The sequence below is a fragment of the Oryx dammah genome, unplaced genomic scaffold (genome assembly GCF_014754425.2).
Source record: "Oryx dammah isolate SB20612 unplaced genomic scaffold, SCBI_Odam_1.1 HiC_scaffold_12, whole genome shotgun sequence".
NCBI lineage: Eukaryota > Metazoa > Chordata > Mammalia > Artiodactyla > Bovidae > Oryx > Oryx dammah.
This window is the reverse complement of record NW_024070196.1, coordinates 12753385-12769244: the sequence shown is the minus strand read 5'-3', so window position 1 is coordinate 12769244 and position 15860 is coordinate 12753385. Positions and strand designations below refer to the sequence as shown.

General features: G+C 44.8%; 1 protein-coding gene across 4 annotated transcripts in view; it reads left to right on the top strand.

Moving 5' to 3' along the window:
• Positions 1 to 591: 591 nt before the first annotated feature.
• SMAD1 (SMAD family member 1) overlaps positions 592 to 15860 on the top strand; it is an 85813-nt gene continuing 70544 nt past the window's right edge. The window contains exon 1 of one of the 4 annotated variants that reach the window (XM_040250439.1): positions 592 to 859. The gene's annotated coding sequence lies outside the window, so the exon portion shown is untranslated. Of the gene's footprint in view, positions 860 to 1604; positions 1969 to 2063; positions 2337 to 15860 lie in introns of those variants that run through there. The other 3 variants (XM_040250434.1, XM_040250436.1, XM_040250435.1) reach the window with 3 other exon arrangements.

Below are 15860 nucleotides of genomic sequence, written 5' to 3'. Positions count from 1 at the left end.
CTTAGAAACTGGATGGAAAAATTGTTGTTATATTGTGGCATTTGTCATCTGGAGCAACGAGGTAACCAACTGGCATCATTAGATCCCGAACTGGCATAAAACACACGTATTGATTGATTCAAGGTTTGGTATAAACACAGGCAATAGTCATTAGGTTATCCAGTTCTGGGTAGGAGCAACTTTTGGGGCTTGCAAATCACTGAGTAAGTGAAGGGCAAGGAAAACTAGACAGTAAAAAGGCGAGGCTCGAAAGGTAATTGTCAAAATGCACTCTGCGTTTCCAATGCGGTTCGGTGGGCACGGTGGGAGTGTAGATGAACATTTCGGAAATAAACACTGAAAGCGAAACTTCACCGGCAGGTAAGGCACAAGTCCGTTCCCCCTGGACTCAAGGAGGCAGGGGCAGTAGTGTTTTCTCCTTGGAACAAGCGGGGCGTGGGGCTGGAGGCGGGGGAGGCTGCGCGGGCTCAGCGCTCGCGCCGGCAGGGCCGGGAATTTGGAGAGGATCCCTGGTCGGGCGGCGGTGGCGCGCGGGTGCGCGTGTGAGCGAGCGAGCAGGCGGGCGGGCGAGTGCGCCGAGTATTGGCAGCCGAGGAGTGGAGGCTGGGCGGCTCCGACTCCCTGACGCCAGCGCGACCAGATCAATCCAGGCTCCGGGAGCGAGCGAGCGAGCAAGCGAGCGAGCGGGCGGGCGGGAGGAGGAAGGAGAGGCCGAGCCGCTGAGCCCGGGCCGAGGCTCGGGGAGGGACCCTGCGAGCGCAGCGCGGCGCAGCGCCCGGCCGCCCGGACCGGGGCCGCGGGGGACCCGGCTTGCCCGGCCAACTCGTGCGCCCGCGCGGATGGGCGCGCAGCCAACCCGGTAAAACGAAACAGACCCGAACCCAACTTTCCCCTCCGCCGCGTCCCCGCCCTCCCCTCGGCGCCCCGGGCTTTCCAGTGCCGCCGCCTCGGGCTGGGGCGGGCGCGGGCGGGCCGGGTGGCCGCGACGGAGCGCGGGGCCGGTGGCGCGGGCTGCGGCGGGGAGGGGGTCTCTTCCCCGCGTGGGGCGGATCGGGGGACCCCCCACCCCCGCCCATGATGGCGCCTCCCGGCCGCTCTAAAGGAGCAAACCTGCCACCTTTTGCCCTCGGCGCCGGATCAGCCGGGCTGGGCTCGGGCCGCGGTGCCCCGCGTCTTTGTTGGGTCTGCGGTGGGGAACCGCGCTCCGAGGCTCCCGGGCTCTCGGCCCTGGCTGCGCCCGGCCCTCCGCGGCCACCCTCCCCCTCCGCCCGTTTCCCTTTCCCTTCCTGCAGCCGGGCCTGGGCAGTCGGCGCGGCCCGCGGGCCCATTGTGTCCCGCGCCGGCCCGGGCGACCCCTGCAGGAGTCGGAGGGCGGCCGCCGGCGCTGCCCTTTCCGCGGAGCCGGGCTTGTGCCAGGGGGACACCCGGTGCCCTGGGTCCCTCCGCGTGCGGGGCGGGCTCCCGCCTCTGCCCCCACCAGCCTCTTGGGGGTCGAGGTCAAGGAAAGTTCGCACCGAAATTCCCTCTAATTTATTCAAAGGTCTGGCGGCGGCGGCGTGTAAATTTTTTTTTTCTTTTTCTCTTCCGCCTACCCCTCCTCCCCCGCGCCGAGTCTCAGAGTGTCGTCTCATTCCTTTCCCGGATTCGATTGCCTCACTGCATGTGTGTTTGTGAGTTCGCGGTGCAACAACTGTTCATTTACTCTGCGCTCGGTCTTTGTTAAGTGTTTCTCGGGGTTGTTGCTGCGGGAAGGTGGGGGTGGTGGGTGTGAAAGAGATGTGGGCTTATTTTTCTAGTTGATTAATATATATATATATATTTATATATGAAGGCTTCCAGGGAGAGCGTTTTCTTGATGTACTTTGGGAAGGGCGGGGGAACCGATGCCTGCAGGATCTTACAACTACAGTAGCTGCGGCTTTTATTTTGCGGCGCGGACGTTGTTTCCATGCACTTGCAAGATCGCCGGTAAGGCACTTCCCTTTCTGAAAATCCGGGCGCGTCTCCCAACCATCTCCCGAGAAAGCACCGTTGTCGTAAGGGCTGTGACAACCGGCCGCCTGTTTCCCCTGAGGTTCTCTTGCCATTGTAGCTGAAGTTTCTTGAGTAGGTGGAATGACAACAGAAGTTGCTTGATTTCGCGGTGTGCTGTTTCTGCTGCTGAAACTTTGAGCACGCCGCTCAATAGCAGAATGCCTTGATTTCAGAACATTTCTCGCTCTTGTGGCCTGCCGTGGATAGCGCGCTTACATTCAGGGACACAATGAGAAAACTGTTCTCTGCGCTGTGTTGATTTTTCATCTTGTTTCTAATAACCGCCTGACGCTTTATTGGAGGTAGGTGAGCTGTATTGGAGCCACGATTGAAAAAGAATCGGGCCTGAATCAATGTTCACGGCCCCGGGATTTTTCAGTGGTATAAATATTTTGCATCAGTGTTATTCTGTTGGAGGGGCCAGGCCTGAATATGCTGTAACTGATTTAAGTGTTTGTGCTCTCCTCTCCCTCCGTACTTCCCGTTTGCAGTTATTTGATATTTCTGTGCAGGTGGTGTACATTTGTGCACTATTGCAATTCTTTAGGAGACTGTAACCAGGATCTTGGGAGATGGTTTTCTAGAGGTGGGTGATGCCAAAGCCTCTGGAGGATCCGGGCAGGATCAGGTTTCTTCTGAGGGTAGGGATTTGTCCTTGATTTAGTTTTGACCGCTCCAGCCATAGGTATGTAACAAAATACATTTTTCCTTTTTTCAGTGTCCTTTGGTGTTATACCCCTGAGGAGCTGATGACCTTTGCATTTTAGAGAAGTGACAATTTTTAGGCCATTTAAAATGTTAACTTATTATACCTCTTGGAATTCAGTTTTGTACTAAGCTCAATGAAGCATTAAAAGGAAGTATCTCATTTTTCCAAATACATTTATTAGTTGAAAACTAAATTGCAGTTTGTAATTTTGACTTCTAGTAATTCTGGGTTTAATAACTTGGTTAGATTGGAAAAAGAATAAACTTGAGTGTAATTGGATGAGTGTATTTAAGCTGCAGTCACCGCCATAATCAAGGCCAAGTTGTGTGTGTATAAAAGATCTCATTTGTGTAGTCTTACAAGGCTAATGGAGGCATCATTGAGGCTTTATAAATAATGTAAGTTGTATATAATGTAGAATCTCCAGAGACAGCACAGAAAGCATCATTACCAGCCTTTTCAACCTGCTTGAGATCTTAAATTGATTTACAGCACTGAACTGGTGCAAAATGATACATCAGGATGACATGGGGTCAGCCTGTAAAAGTCTATGATGTCAGCCTATTAGTTCAGTCATCATAATTAAACCATATTACAGGGGCAGCTGAGCAGGAGTCTGGCGTTATCCTTCAGATATGGGTGGTACATGGATTCTGTTTATAGCGGAAATGCGGAACTGGTGAGGAACGCTCGTATTTCTGGAAGAGAAGAAAGGCTTACAGAACTCTGAGTTTCTGAAAAGAATTGAAGATAAATTAAGGGATGTTAAGTCTGCGTTAAGTAGCTTTCCATTTGGTAGTGGACAAGCAGATGCTTTGGGGGTGCTGATAAGGACCTTTGCAGCTCTGATCCCTGCACTGAATCATGCTTCATGTGAGCTTGAATTTAACTTGGCCTAAGGGACCTTCTAAAATATCAGAGGACCACATACTTCGCATCTCTGATCCTTAACATGGAGTCGCACTATATTGATGTATCCGCTGGTACGTTATTTCTTGAACTAATCAGAGTTACCAGCTCTCTACTGAAAACAGAGACACTAATATTTGAATTGAACATATGAACAGTTCAGGAAAAGAAGATCCTTATTTTTTGCTTAAATTTCTGGCACTCCTTATTCAGTGTATCTGTCATCTGGGGATGACAATCTGGTAGCCATATTGTGCTGTCCAATCTGGTAGCCATAACTACATGTGGGTATTTAAATTGGAATTAATTAAAATGAAATAAAAATTCATCTTCCCAGCAGCACTAGCCACATTTCAGATGCTCAGCTAATGTGGCTAGTGGCTACCACATGGCACAAGGTATACACAGAATGTTTGCATCGTCACAGATGGACAGTGTTGGACACTGCCCCTCTAGAACCTTCGCCTCTCCTCGCCCTTGCTTTCTACTCATCTTTCAGCTGCTACTCTGCCTGTTACGTCTATGGATGAGTTTGTGGGGTCAGAGACAGAAAGAGCTCCCTCAATTTTGCCATTTTACTAGTTGCTTTTGTTAAAAAAAAAGAACGCTTGGAAGTAACCGTTGAAGCTGCTGTGTAAAATGAGGTTGACTTTTCTGTGGATTCTATTTATCATTGGTGTCATGGACTCTAATTTGATTAGGAGCTTTGGGTAGGAGAAATAATGGTAGCTGATTTTTTTTTTTTCCTGGGTTTTTACCGTATCCTTGTCTTTAATGCTCGTATCTCATTTAAGCCTCAAAACTTCCCTAAATCCTGTTGTCACATTTTACAGGTAAGGAAACTGAGTTCAGAGCAATTCATTGTCTTGCCTCAGGCTACATAACTAGTGGTTATATTCTTAGCAGTGATAGGAACCAGGCAGCCTCACTCTAGATTCTGTCTTTTTTTAACTGTTCTCCCCCTTTTAACTTACTTTTTTAAATTGGAGGGTAATTGCTTTACAGTGCTGTGTTAGTTTTCTGTACAACAGTGTGAATCGGCTTTAAGTATATATGGGATCTTTTCTCATAGCTCAGTGGGTAAAAAGAATCTGCCTGAAAGGCAGGAGACCGGGGTTTGATTCCTGAGTCGGGAAGATCCCCTGGAGAAGGAAATGGCAGTCCAGTATTCCTTCCTGGAGAATCCCATGGACAGAAGACCCTGGCAGGCTACAATCCATGGGGTTGCAAGAATAAGACACGACTTAGCAACTAAACCACCACCATAATATATGCTTCTTTCTTGAGTCTCCCCCCACCCACCCATAGAGCCTCGCTTTTAAATATATTAATATATCTAGAGTACCTAACTCATCATTGTTCTGCTGGGCTTTATTATTCTGGTATAGACGTAACTTTACTTTTATTTTTACGCTTTTAGGCAAATTTGCCTTCTCTTATTGTGCTCTACTGGGTCATTTTCTGTTGTCTTTTAAGTGCTTAAGAATGGAAACATAATGATCCTACATATCTAAGCAGGACATAATTGGAGGAATAATTCTGGCAGAAAAGTAATGCATTTCAAAGCCAAATTAGTTTTATCTCTGCTCTTCTGGAAACCTATCACTTTCTTTTCCCTTGCTCTTTTCTTATATAAATCACAAACTGATGGTGCTAAAAAAATGTTCCAGCGGTTCTGTTTATCTCATTAAAATTAATCTTCCTTTAGTTGGTAAACACTGCATCTTGAGATGCAAATCGTTCACTGCAAATTCCTTGGAAAACTTTTTTCTTTACATTTAATGTCTACTTTAGTGTAGTTTTGTAGTTCAGCCATTGTTAAATTTGGGTGGAGGGCAGGGCCATCAGGGCTGTTTAAGAAATCTGATGAAACCCTGGATCCTCTGTCTCACTTGCATCCTCTAATCCAAACATGCTTATTTGCTCTGGTAAGCTTGTGTGTACACAAAAGTACCCTAATTGCGTGATATTTCAGGTGAAGGACATCCATGGGCCTGGCTTGCCAAGTGTGCTCATAAACACAGGATTTGTAATTTCCTTTACAAAGAGTAGAGATACTGAGTGTTAAAAACTGCTCGGATGACTTTCGGCTCCAGTTGGTTCCTTTCGAGTTGAGCGATCGATCGGGGATCAGGGAGGGACGGCGGACTTGCCTGAAGTCACCAGCCAGTGATTGGAGGAGGGAAGCCCATACTTGGATCACTCTCACTGTCAAGTTCCCAGGTGTTTGTTTTTTATCCGCCATGCCTGCAGTGTTTCTGGGCTTCCCTGGTGGCTAAGATGGTAAAGAATCCGCCTGTAGTGCAGGAGACGCTTTATTCCTGGGTTGGGAAGATCCCCTGGAGAAGGGAATGGCAACCCACTCCAGTATTCTTGCCTGGAGGATCCCATAGACAGAGGAACCTGGTGGGCTACAGTCCACAGGGTCGTAAAGGGTCGGACACGACTGAGCAGCTAACACTTTCACAGTGCTCCTGGGGCTTTTGGTCTGATCATATCCAGTGTTAATTGGGGAGGGGAGGAAAGAAGGATTTTTTGGCATGATACTGACTTTGTGTGCCCAACATTGTTTGAGATGATAAGGGATAAAGTCTGATAGCCTCACAGAGACTTTTTTACACATTAAAATAGATTTTTTTTTTAAGAGAAGGAAAAGAAAATGCCTCATTTAATCAATGAAACCTTTCTAGAAAATGGGAGATCCAAGATACAAAGCTCAAATGAAATCAGCTCAAGATTGAGGTATTTAGGAAAGGAGCTAGGGGGTACTAGGGAGAGAATTGGAAGGCCTAAGGAGAAAAAGGATAATTTAAATATAAAAAGGTAGAGAAATTTGACATTAGTTATAAAATGACATTGAGGTTGATGAAGTTTTTTCTGTTGTTGTACTTCTGTTTGTGGTTTTTCTTTTCTTTTTGAATCGCTGTTACCGGTTTATTGTAAAAGGGTGTGTAAGTCAGGAACAGCCAGGTGGAAGAGAGGCACTGGACAGGGTACCAGAAAAAGTGCTCCATGCCCTCTGCAGGCGCCCCACTCTCATAGCATCTTTTTTTTTTTTTTTTTTTTTTTAAGGCTTGCTTATTTATTTGGCAGCATCAGATCTTAGTTGCCACACGTGGGATCTTTGTGGTGGCACATGGACTCTCTAGCTGTGGCTTGCGGGCTTTGTTGCTCCGTGGCATGTGGGATCTTAGTTCCCCAACCAAGAATTGAACCCACATCCCCTGCATTGTAAGATGGACTCTTAACCACTGGACCCCCAGGGATATTCCCTCTAAGAGCATCTTAATGTGTATTCACCAGCCTGGAGGCTCTAGTCTTAAAACATTTTGGTACCAAGACGAGCAGGACATGCTTTGATAGCAAATAGAGGCATCTCCGTTTTGCCTTGAACTGAAATCTCTTTTGACTCTCTATATCCGTTTTCTGTTATTACCTCGTAGTGCAGCTATTCTGCCTAATCTGGTGATCTGTCATCTGATTTGCTGCAAAAATACCTGAAGTATTTTTAATACTTCTTCTGGAGTTACTTTCTTCAAAAAGAAAACAAAAAAAGCTAAGCTAAGTTGCATGAATGTATTTACTTAAAATCTTAAGTCTAAATCTTCACTTTGGTGTTTATTTTTTTTTTTTTACATTTTAATAGTCATTTTATTAGTAACAGAAGAATCTCCACTAGTATTTACATAGTACAAAAAAAGCTGTTATTACCTGTAAAATGTGATATAGCAGTCATCCTTCATTAATAGCAAAAGAACAAGAGGAAAATCCCTTCGTGTTATAATTCACACTAATTTTGCTAGTTTTTAATTTGAACATTACAGTGAAGACCTTAAATTACACACTAATTTTGCTAGTTTTTAATTTGAACATTACAGTGAAGACCTTAAATTATAAATTGATGTGGTATGTTTAGAAATTAAATTACAAAATAATACAAATCCTTTTAAAATATAATGTGCCAACAAAGTTTAATTAGGATTCAGGTTTCAGATTAGGCAAACAGTTTACTTCTGTGAAGTGTGTAATGTTTGGAAGGAAGAAGGTAAGAGGAAGATAAATTATTTCACAAACTTTTTTTTAAAGATCAAAAAAAGATACAGTGTTTAAACAGATAAGTTAATGTTCTGCCTTGTTGGCTGCAAGGTACAGAAAATACTTACCTTTTTTTTTTTTTTTTTTAAGCAAACTGTGTTCCTTATTAAGATAGTGTCAGTTTTAAAGACATACTGCTGATCCTAGGCAAAAAAGTAACATTTACAGCTATTGCTGGCTGACTTGCAAAAGTAGCAGGCCCTGTAGAACATTCATTTGCATAATGAAAACTGTCTTTCAGTCGGGAAAAACCAATCTTTAATAAACAGTTCAACTCCAGTAACTGCATCAGGTTTTTAGGCAGATACTAGAAAGTGCAGTATTTGAGCAGTTTAACTTAACATCTTTGTGATTTTTTTAATAAGCTAAAATGAGAACTTTAGGGAAGATTCCCTCTTGAAGATAAAGCTTCAGACTACGGTTTAAGGGAGTCCATGCCTGGCAATTCTCCCAAATCTCTGCTTGGTTCGTGTGCTCAGATAGGAGCCTTATTTAGAACCCAGGTCTATGGAGTGTGGATTGATTTCTTAACTAATTTTCTTGAGACAGACAAGCCTGCGTTTCAAGGAACACATATAACATACACAACAGTTAATTATGCATTTATATGCTTTTAGCCTCATAATGAAAATAAAAATTCACTAATGTCATGTTTGCAAAAAGGATGGAGGAGTCTAGCTTTTGATTCAAAAATATATGCATACTTATTTAATGCTTTATTTGTAGTTTCCTTTTAATTTGAGGGCAGCTATATTGTATTTTTTCCTACAATCTCAAATACTTAGGGTATAGTTACTCAAAGTATTCATTCATTTTACCTCTTCTTGTCTATCTTTTGTGGTTTCTTTGCGGTGTGCTTTTGCAAAGTGGAAGTATTTCAGACCTCTATAGTTTTGTTTTGTTTTGTTTTAGTTTCGAATACCACAAGAGAAAAAAGGGAACTAATTATCTTTCAACTATTATAATTAGGCATTAAATTAAGTCATTATTTAGTTAGCTAAATGCAAGATCTTTTTGGTTTTTTTCAATTGAAAGAGAACATGTCTTTTTAATGAAGGAGAAGGGTATGAAATGTCTCCTTACTTGATAATTTTGATGTAGTATAGTAATGAGCATATGCTTCACTTAGCAAATCTTTATTAGTTCAGAGTGGCTCAGTAATTAGTGAGAAGACAGGAAAAAGTGAAAAATTAGATGCAATATTGCAAGAGTTGTTACACAGTGTTAATAATATAGGGGTAAGTTGTACAGAGAGCACACATGAGGTCTTCTGTGGTGTGGAAGGACCTGTAGGTTTGCATGGGTCAAAGGATAAGACATGGGGGCAGAGGAGCGGCTTGGAAGACTGGAGGGAACGTAAGCGTTGAGAGAACTTTCTGTCGTGATAGAAATGTTCTGTAACTAACACTGTTCAGTACTATAGCCGCTCATGACAAGTGGCTGTTGAGCATTTAAAATATGGCTAGTGCAACTGGGGACTACATTTTTAATTTTTGTTAACTTCTGTTTAAATAGCTACCTAATTAACAATGAGCCCTTTTTTTGGACAGCACAGATCTGGAGGCTAGCATGCAGCTCCAGAGGGTATTCCCATAGGGCGTATTCCTGACGGGGTCCTACAGGGCAGCAGTCCCCAACCATTTTGGCACCAGGGACCAGTTTCACCCAAGACAGTTTTTCCGCAGACGGAGGTGAGGGATGGTTTGGGGAAGGTTCAAGCACATTACGTTTATTATGCACTACTAACATAATGTGCACTTTCTGTTATTATTACATTGTGACATACAGTGAAGTACATACAACTCACCATAGTGCAGAATCAGATCGTCAGGCATCAGCTTCTCACAAGGAGCCTGCAGCCAAGATCCCTCACAAGCCCAGTTCTCAGTAGGGTTCGCGCTCCTTTGAGAATCTGGCGCCACCTGCTAATCTGATGGGAGGCGGAGCTCAGGCCATAACTGGAGTGCTGGGGAACAGCTGTAAATACCAATGAAGCTTCCCTCCTTCAGCCACTGCGTTCACCCACTGCTCGCTGCTCACGTCCTGCTGTGTGGCCCAGTTCTTCACTGTGGGTTGTTGTGCCTGGAGTTGGGGAACCCTGCTGTAGAGTGAGGTAGGAGAGGTGTTCCCCAAGGGGAAATTGGATGGGGATTTGAGGACCTCAGCATGCCTGAATAAGGAAGCATTGGGAAGTCACTGAAGGTGTTTGAACATGCAGTTTGCACTGGAGAGGGTAAAGCCTGTGTGCCAGCAGATTGATAAGAAAGCACTTCGAGTTCTCTCTCTGATGGAGTGGGTTTTGTGAGTGAAAAAAACGCTTGGTAGTTATTTGACTATAGAGTAATGGGAAAGAGAGATGTCAGAGATTATGCTTAAGTCTCCAATCTGTGCGTGCATAGTTACTGAGTCATGTCAGCTCTTCGACTCCGTGGACTGTGGCCCTTTGGGCTCCTCTGTTCATGGGATTCTTCAGGCAAGAATACTGGAGTAGGTTGCCGTTTCCTTCTCCAGGGGATCTTCCTGACCCAGGGATCGAACCTGTGTCTCCTGCATCCCCTGCATTAGCAGGCAGATTCTTGACCGTTGGGTCAACTGGGAAGCCCTTCCAACATGAGTGGGTAGAAAATTAATAAAGCTTTTACTTAAGAATAGAGAAGAGCTGGTTGTGGAAGGAAGGTTGTGTGAATGATAAATTAGAACTGACAGGTTGAATGTAACGTGGTGTACCCGAGTATTCTCCAGGCAAGTTAGAGACACATAGCTAAGCTAAAGTCTGTGGAGGGCTCGGAGCTTTCTGAGGACTCCACATGGTAAGCTGCTGGGGAGGACAGTGGAACACCTAGGAATGGATGGGCGTTTGGAGAGGGTCATGAACGCAGAAAATGAGAGCTGGTGGGTGGACCCTTCCACTGATGCCCACAATTAGGAACTAGTAGACAGGAGAGGCATGTTTGAAGTAGACCAAAGAAGGAACTGGAAGGAAGGTGTGGGGTCAGAGGCATTAAACTAGGAAGCCACAAGGAGAGAGATCCTAGAGGAGTCTCTGGGGAGTGTATTGTATGGTTCAGGGTGAAGGAGAGGAGGTCAGCGTTCATCAAGTGAATACAGCTGAGGTGAAGAGGCTGCGTGTATTAAGAGAAATAGTCTTAACGTAAAGAATACATGAAGGACTTAGCCTGGGACCTGGCACATAGTGAGCATTCAGAAAATGATAGTGTTCATTTGTAAGAAGCAATGTGATTTTGGAGTCTAGAGTGTTAACGAGAGCAATATTGAATCCAGTCTAGATAAGGGGTCACAGGTTCTAAGGCGTCTAATGCATTAAATGAATTGAAAAGGGTTAAGCAATGAGAATCCCGATAAATGAAATTGTAAAATATCAGGTTTGGGAATTTGTAGAGCAAGTGTTCCCCTGACAATTCCAGATAAATCTTTTTAAGAAAAGTATAATTGAATTAAAAGAATCTCCTTTGATGATTTTTTAAAAGCTGTTTAAGTTGCCCAGAGCTTTTGAAAGTATTCTGAATTTATCTTTGTGCTTATCTCACAGTGTTCATCAGTGTTAAAAAAATTTTTTTTTGACTCAGAGAATGCATGCTCAGGGCAGAAAACTTCTGGCATGGATTCTTGTCATAATGTCAGGGTGGAAGGGGGAGATTGATTCTTGATAGTCACTGATTGAGTGAATTGATTGTCATTTTCAAAAGATAGTGGAAGGGTAGTATTAATAGCTACCTATGGAGCTCTTCTTTCTCATCATGGTTTCAAAGGCAGAAACCATAAAGGAAAAGTTTATACGTTGAACATCTGTGTGACCAAGCACACATTCATGAATGACCACACACAAAAACACAACCTTTCAAATCTGCAGCAAGTTACTTTTCTTTGTAAGAAACGTTTTAAATCAATAGGAAATACACCCCTGCAGAAAATTGCTACATGGACCTAGAGAGTATCTTACCAAGTAAAGTCAGACAGACAAAGACAAATATCACAGGATGTTATTTATACGTGGAATCTAAGAACATAATACAGTGACCTTAACTGCAAAACAGAAACAAACTCACAGACAGAAAATAAGCTTACGGTTTCCAAAGGTGAAAGTGAGGGAGGGATGAACTAGCGATTTGAGGTTAACAGATACACACTACTGTATATAAAATAGATAATCACTGTGTAGCACAGGGAGCTGTATTTCACGCCTTGGTATAGCAGCAGCAGCATGGCTTGTACTGGTTCATCGCTGTTCAGTCTCTAAATCATGGCTGACACTTGTGACCCCGTGGATGGCAGCACACCAGGCTTCCCAGTCCTTCACTATCTCCCAGAGTTTGCTCAGATTCATGTCCGTTGAGTTGGTGATACTGTCTAACCATCTCAACCTCTGCTGTCCTCTTTGCCTTTTGCCTTCGATCTTTCCAGTGAGTTGGCTCTTTGCAGACTGTAGTCTGCCAGGCTGCTCTGTCCGTGGAATTCTCCAGGCAAAACTACTGGAGTGGGTAGCCATTCCCTTCTCCAGGGGATCTTCCCGATCCAGGGATTGAACCCAGGTCTCCTGCACTGCAGGTGGATTCATTACCGTCTGAGCCACCGGGGAAGCCCAGTTTATAATGGAAAAGAATCTAAAAAGAATATAATCGAAATCATTTTGCTGTACGCCTGAAACACTATTAACCAACTATGCCTCAATAAAAAATAAATTCTGATAAAGTTGGTAAAGGGCATGAGCAAGCAATTCACAAACAAATGCAAACTAATAGCAGTGAGATGTTCTGCTGTGTCCTGGATGAGACTCTTCATTGGAATGGGGACAGTGTCTTCTCTTTTACTTGACTGTATCATTCTTGTGGACCAGGAAGGATCAGTCTAGGGAAGCTGCGCTTTTCTCCCTAAAGGAAAGGAAGCCAAAATTTCCCTGCCTCCTGAGAGAAGCAGGAGTACAAAGAGGTATCCAGTAAATCTTAAGTTGGCATTTTAAGAGACAAGTCAGCTCCATCCCACTTCCTTAATGTTGCCCCACACCCCTCATGGCTTTGGGCTCGGAGTCTCTTTGTTAGCACATGAGGTGTTCCCGGCACTTCGGGGCTGTCAGTTCCAGGCAATTTCTCAGTCAGCTGACATGATCAGTGCACCTTAAGGACGCCAGTGCTTCATAGCGAGATGGGCCTCTTTCTCTCCTCCCTGAGTTGTGGTCTTAGATTTGATTCGTTGCAGTGTCTCCTTTTTCATATGAGACACAGCGATGGTCTTAAAACATGGTTTTGATTATTGAGCTAGACTGGCTCATAAGGTATTAAAAATAACAAGTTCCGTCACATAGTAAAGCCTCGTATAAAGTGAAAAATATTTCAAGTTAGGCGTCAGCATTTAATTGTCTCTTAAGGGTGATAATGTAAGTCTCCTACATACAAACAGGTTCTGAGAGCCCCTTCGTAAGTCCAGCTTGTTGATAAGTCCGACAGAGTTAGCCTAGGTAGACCCAACTAACACAATCGGCCATATAGTAGTACTGTACTATAATAGATTTATAATACCTTACATAAACAATACATTAAAAACATAATAAAGGAACCATTTTTAATCTTACAGTAGTTTGAAAAGTCCAGTAGTAAGGTACAACATCTGGCATGCAGGGGTACGCTTGCATCCTGAATGTCCACAGCTTGAAGGTTCGTGTGTAGGGGACTTACTATAGTTAAGATTGTGGGTGTAAGAAAGGCGTTTCATGTGACACCAGTTGTTGGTGGGGTCTTTACATAACTGAAGTACACTCTTATCTCAGCATTGAGTTTTTACCCAGCCGCTAGACAGAAGAGAATTTGTCAGCATCTTCTGCCCCACCATCTCCTTTCTTTTAAAATGATCTGCAAATATTTCAGCATTTGGCAGGGGGTGGGTAGGCTTTTGAATCTCACCCACAGGCTTACCCCTGGGCCTGTTGCCTCTCCTCTTATTCCTAAGTCCTTTTGGGGGGCAGTGACTGGGAGCAGGGGCCCTGAACCGGTAAGCATTAGGCAGACACATCCCTCAGACTCTTTAAACGAAGTTGGGGAGGGAGGAGCCATGCCAGTACCGAGAGTCTTTTGATTTTATCAAAGTGTGTCTTTAATTTTATGGGTAGCCTTGCAAAGGGAGTGGTAACGCCGCAGTGAGTGTCTCTGTAGGAATTACACCCTCAGCCCTCTGCCGTCGCATCTGTTACAGCTTCCTGTGGTGCTGTGTCCGTTGCTGGCTTTGCAGTCTCGTGTAATTAATAACAACCTCTTTCTTTCCCCAGTGTTCGTGTTGTGTGCTCAGGACTTCTATTCAGTTTGTTCAAGCTCGAGAGAACGTTTGATTCATCTCAAATGGTCATCTGTTAAACTGTGAACAAAATTAACTTGATTATTGTTGAAATGATCGGCATTCAGACCGTGTTGATAGCATTTATTTGCATGGAAACGCTGAAGACCTCTGTCTTGTCACGCTGTGCAGGCTGAGATATTCATCTGTAGTCCAGGAAAGGCTCCTTTAAAAGTAGGTGCACCCTCACTGAATGGTTCTGCTTTTTGTTGAGCCGGTGTTAATCGATTCTGCAAGTATTTCACACGTCCAGCACTGAGTTCTTTCTCGGGGAGGGAGAGAGCAGCATCTGAGTGTTTTCTCTGCAGGAGCAGTCTTAACTACCGATAAGAGGAGACTATGATTCTTTGGTGGCTCAGAGAGTAAAGAGTCTGCCTGCAGTGCAGGAGACCCAGGTTTGATCCCTGGGTTGGGAAGATCCCCTGGACAAGAAAATGGCAGCCCACTCCCATATTCTTGCCTGGGAAATCCGTGGATGGAGGAACCTGGCGGACTGTAGTCCATAGGGTTGCAGAGTCGGACACGACTGAGCGACTTCACTTTCACTTTCACGATCATACGAAAAGTTGAATAACAAGGCATCATTATTCATGTTATAGCATCTTTGAGGGTGTAACTCCAGTAATTGGGATGGCCTTTTAGAATCAAGGGATTGGAAAGGAATTGGATGCAGTTGATAAAACTCCTGTGTCCTGCCCACTTCCAGCTTAGTGGATGGATTCTTTCAGCAAGTTTTTGAGAGTCTTTATTTATACTTCTGTTGGTAGTGTCTCTCTTAGCTTGATAAAGTTGACATAAGGGGTGATAAATGTAGGATTTGCACCGAGAGCTTGTAACTTTGGGGAAAACATGAACCTTGTCTATCTGGCTTCTTTTTAATAGCTTTTATTAGAGTTATCTAAGAAGAGAATGGCCACCCACTCCAGTATTCTTGCCTGGAGAATTCCATGGACAGAGGAGCCTGGAGGGCTACATGTGGGTTGCAAAGAGTTGGACACGAAGGAGCGACTAACACTTTCACTTCACTTTCATTCAGTTTATAGACTGCGATCCTTGAGGGTATGTGGACAGTGTCCGTGATTTTTGTGTTAGCCCAGTGATTCTCACTTTGCACATCAGAATCCTGTGAAGGACAGCCACTGCACAAACACCAAGACCCATCCCTGGAGGTCTGATTTGGGGGTTATGGTAGGGAGGGTTTTAAGAAAACCATCACAGATAAGTTTCAGGTACAGCAGCATTAAGAATTGTCGGCTTGACACATGGTAGTTTTGAGTGATTTTTTTCGTTTCGCTGTCTTTAAATACGTGCCAGGAAATAGGACCTGTGGCGTGTTGTAGGTCCCTTGTGAGTATGAACGATGTCTCGGTACCCAGCAGTGCTAGGCGCCGGGTGATACCTATCCTCGGTGCTCCAAGCTCCCCAGGCAGTTCTGAGGGTTACTGCTTTCCACCTCCTTTTTTTCTCTGAGGAGAAAAGAGAAAGAATTACGTGTCTTTGCAAGCTTCCCCTTTTCCCTTCTTGAAGGAATCAGCGATTCCTTGTGTGCTGCGGTCTAGAGGTGGGGGCTCATTAAGACGGCGGTTGGGACTGCACGCCCCAGGAGCTCACAAAGAGGAGAGGAGTGTTAGAGGAGCGCGGAGGCTGTCTGCGGGGCCTGGAGGAGCGCGGGGGGCCGTCCACACAGCCTGGAGGAGCGCGGGGGCCGTCCACACGGCCTGGAGGAGCGCGGGGGCCGTCCGCGGGGCCTGGAGGAGCGCGGGGGCCGTCC